We start from the raw sequence: 4826 nt of genomic DNA, 5'->3' as shown, positions 1-4826 counted from the left end.
TTCGATTACTTCCTTATCCAGTTTAGCCTCCTCTCCCTTCCGGTAAATATCATTCAAATAAAAGCCCGGTAAATATCGATGAGTGTTTCTTCAAGCCTGCTCTGCGAGACCTAATCTGGTTAGCTACTTCACTCATTGGGCACATGTGTTGGGGGTATTTAGATTGACGTTACCAGGTCACTTCATCAGTGGCATTTGCACACCACGAATTTAAAGATAGAATAGTTAATGAAAAAAAATTATACCAGCTGAATTTGAAACGATTATAATAAAATTATTCTATTGTAATTATTTGAATCGAGTTTTATTTCAGTAATTAGTCTTACTGCATCATACAATGATCAAACCGAGAAAATTCATTACATCCATATACAATTAAATATGTCCCAAAAATTTTTCATTTGATATCTTTGATGACTGTTGTACAGCCGTCGGCAGATAACGGCTAATCGATGGGATATAGTCATGATGGAACTTTGTACAGTACAACGGCCGGTTTGATGCTTCGAATATTTTCTGGCAGTATCGAGTCTTTTCCAAACGTAACTTTTCAAAACTGCTTTTTCAAACCCTTCAAAATTGTCCCGCCAGGGATCGGACCGCGGCAGCCGTATCGCAATTTGCTATGAAACTTTTGAAGGAACACAGTAAATGAAAAAATAAATTTTTCTTTATAGACATTTCTGCTTTAGTACCGAATATTTATCTAACGACCTGGCAGTTCTACAGAATATTAGCTGGTACTCAAAGATTTACTAGTTAAGTGTTGGAGCGTAGTTTTTTTATGAAACGGCTCACGTTAGCGTACTAGAATTTTTGAGATCACCGTTGAGCATGCCGTAACTCAATAATAATTATATATTCATTGTAATATCCAAAGTCCCTTTCGCAAAGTTATGTATATATGCGCCCGTCGCTTGCTAGTTTGAGAACCTACATTTGACTCTTTTACTCTTAGTTTTATTAGATTTTACTCTCCTACAGATCCAAAACGAAGATCCTTGACTACTTTTTTAAAATGGATAAGAGAGTTAAAAATTAAGTCTGACGTTTTCGTTGGTGCACGCACAGTATTCATAATATTTCTCAATATTCAGAATAATATTCGTAATCATAGCTTTAGCTACAAAAAAAAAACTTCTACGCAGTACTCCGCAGTGGCTCCGCTGTACTGGAACCATTGTTCCTCTAACACTCATTGAGAAAACTATCTCTATAAACGTTTCGTATAACCTTAATCTATGTATATGTGTGTGTCTGTAGAGCGACTAACTTCGACTCTGATAGTGCTATTCGCAGGCACAAGGTGATGATCCTAAAATAGTGGTTTTGGGCTTGATTTTGTCTGTCTGTATTGTTACGGTAGTTGTTATCGCGTTAACACAACAGAATGTGCCTCTGCAAAGCAGTCAGCATGTTCAATTGCCAGACATTTTTGAACACGGCTGCCGTGTCTGCCTTCTGGGCTACAAGGAAGTGTTTTCACGGGGCAGCCAACTAGAACTATGCAAGGAGTTGGATATCGTCGAGCTAGTTAGGTAATTCCACAGCATCGTCGGCGCGTCCTTCGTTGTACAATACCTCCAACGAATGTACGGTTTTTTTTGACTCGAACTGCCTTGTGGTGACCGGACGGTACAGAACAGTCTCAGCAGCCGTAATGGTCTTAATAGCTTTCTGGCCCTGAAAGAAGCGTCCCATTAACCAATTTTCGTTATCAAATAATAGAGAGTTCCATATTCTGTTGTTCTTGACGAAAACTATGCGCGGCAATACAATGCAGTTAAGTTACCTAGAACAGACACGTAACACATAGCAATTATAGGCAATATATGAAAATCGTTATATAGTTATATAAAACAGTTACCGTGGGGTCAATACTATCTGCGAAGCAAAAGATAAAAACACTGCTTCACAGACGCGTTTTATTATTATACTCCAATGGCTTGTGTCTTTAGTCAATCTTCTTTAGGACAACAGTAACTTATTATAAGAACTACGAAAAACGAATCCAACTAATGAGAACCGGCGTCGTTTGTTCCTGCTGCGTTTTTTTGACTGCTTCGAGAACCGATCAGCCGGAGGACAGACGGATTTAGCAGAGGACTGATGGGGATTTCGCCAAACCTATGAAAAATCTCACAGAATAGCAACAAACGGCCCGCGTTTAATCGTTCGACATCAATATCCTGCCGGAGTCAGTTTTGTCACACCCAGAAGATGTCACAGACATATAAAGCCAATGGTGTTCATATATAAAGCAGAATTCGTCAGGGCCTCTACGAACTGACTGGCCCGATGTGTACATCTTGATATATACAGGAGGAAGGTGGAATTCTTTTCGGCGACGCCTTACGAGAAAGTCCAAAGATGTTCTTCCAAGCACAGTAATCGGTCTGTCACTTTCAATCAGAATCGCTAAAGAAGTACTTGCAGGTGCTTGTAGCAGTGATAGAATTCAATCGACGTGTAGTTAATATGTCTTTGTTTGTTAATCGTTTTCACTCGGTTCGAGACCACCTGTCGCAAAGGAAAGGGTCTAGGCCTTTTTGCGGGTGGCCTAGCTGCTGGTAGTTTAGAAGCAGACCTACTGAAACACAGCCTTCATTCGCATCAGCATCCAGTTAGGCATGTCACTGAAGTTCATGTGTAAATATCTAATCTCTCAAGAGTTAGTTGTTATTTTTCAGGATTAATCAGTTTTAAATGTTTTTCGCATTTTATACAATTTTATTCATAAAATCACATCCTCTGAAAATGAATCATGAGTTGAGAATGGCCCGATTTCTATAAAATACTACAAAATGTACGAAAATCTCATTGCTTGCTTCCAAAATTCGTAGAAAAAAAGAGGCCGACATGTCAATCAATTTTGCATAATCGAATCAATAAAGCTGAACGAATATTCGCTCAAATTAAACAGCTAAAATGTTATTTACATCATCTATTGTGTGACCTGCATCGCATCGCATCGCATAGCTTATACTACTCCACTAGCTCTTCGTCAGCAGAAGTAGTTCTTAACGGCAATAGCCGACGTGAACCCTGACACATTTTTAAGTAGTTTTTTTTTTGCCATCGAAGTGGCGCGGTACCGGCACTAGTCGGTTACAATAATATTTTCGCGCCTAATATTCCCTTAGCGTTTTCAGCAGATCTTCATCAGAAGCATCCTCTTCAACTATTGAGTTTTCTTCATAAAGGACCGAAGATGTTACAATCACACTCGAGATAAAAATAAACTAGTTCGTTGTTTCCTTTCGTTCCCTTTTTTTAAATGCTTTTACAAACTGCTTTTAGAAAACATCATCACAAAATTCAACATTACGAACTGCGTTATCTCGACCACATCCGCATTACGGCGGATGGCATGCAATGGGTTATGGCTTCCACGAATACGGCTGGTATAACTGCACGTCGCGGCTAGCGGTTCGAGGCACCATGGTACAGCGCATGCCCGGGGGTACAAGGTTCGAAGAGCCACTTCGATTAAGCTCAATCAAAGGAGCTCAATAACATCGAGAAAGTTATCGTATTGTCTCAGTCATCATATACAGCTTCGGAAAATCATACTGAATGTGATAGATCTAGCACAGGGTGGATAGTCGATATATGTCTCTTCTCTCCAATTTTTTTACGTATATGTTGCGACCGAGAGAGCGAACCTTTGTCAAAGATATACATTTAAATGAGGTAAGCATCCCGGTACTGGCTTATTCAGGACTAGTTTGTTTCGGCAGTGATGTATACTGCCAGAAAACAAGCCAGCAAGCAACGAAAGAGCTTAATATGGACATCGCCACTGCGACGTTTATGATTTCTCGGTCCTCTATTGGGCCCATGTCGCCTGACAAATAAACGGTAAACTCTTGTGGACATACAAATTGAACAAAGTTGAGCCTGAACAACGCACGCGGATTATAGAATTTACAAACTCGCCATTTGACTAGAATGCACCAAAACATCGGCATCTTATTTTTTATAAAGAAAAACGTGTATACAAGTTCATACCTCTCGAGGTAGTGGATATGACTTTAAAACCATACTGATTTATTTTCTAGTGATTTAATTACACAGTAATCGGTAGTCAATATTGTAGTGGAAAAAAGGAAGTTTCTGTTTCCTGCTTTTACATTGTATGCATTACAATTACAGCTCCGTTAGTATCTGGAATGTATTTAACGATTTCATACTTTTTTCATTATTTTTTCCGTTTAAAATTCAAATTATTTGCTTGAATGCTTGAATTTGAATGCTGCAGTCCCGCGCAAGGAAAATTTGTCATCGGTTTCAGCCTGCACAGGCGTAGTATCCAGTTACTGCTGACCAAACAGAGTTGCCTATTTGCAACAACACCAGCGCTTTTCGCAAAAAAAGACCGCAAAAAAGCGCTATACTATTGAAGTGTTTATGAAACATTAATTTATCATAAAGGTTTTGGATATGTCCTAAATAATATCTTAAGTGCCATTTAACGTAATCGTGTTCATTACGTAATCGAAATAGATTCTTTCTTTTAATGCGTCAATTATTTTTTTCGCGGGTTTCAAGCTTAGCGAAGTCATATGTCTCAGCGGAAATTTTAAACTAGTGGGCCCCGGTTTTAGAGCCAGGAACTGAAGATCGTAACGACTTAGTCCCAAGGAAAATTCCTATCAATTTATTGGTATCGTTAAGGATACACGGTGGGTTCGACGGCTTAGCCACTTATGCTGACATAGACCAGTTGCCGGTTGCTGTTTCAAGTCCCTCTGTTACAACTTATGTGGTATTTAACAACGCATGAGGAGTACATTATTTGTAAACTTCTAATTATCAATTGCTAC

The sequence above is a fragment of the Varroa destructor genome, unplaced genomic scaffold (assembly GCF_002443255.2).
Source record: "Varroa destructor unplaced genomic scaffold, Vdes_3.0 BEIS01000002.1, whole genome shotgun sequence".
NCBI lineage: Eukaryota > Metazoa > Arthropoda > Arachnida > Mesostigmata > Varroidae > Varroa > Varroa destructor.
The sequence above is the reverse complement of the archived record's forward strand: the minus strand, read 5'-3'. Positions refer to the sequence as shown.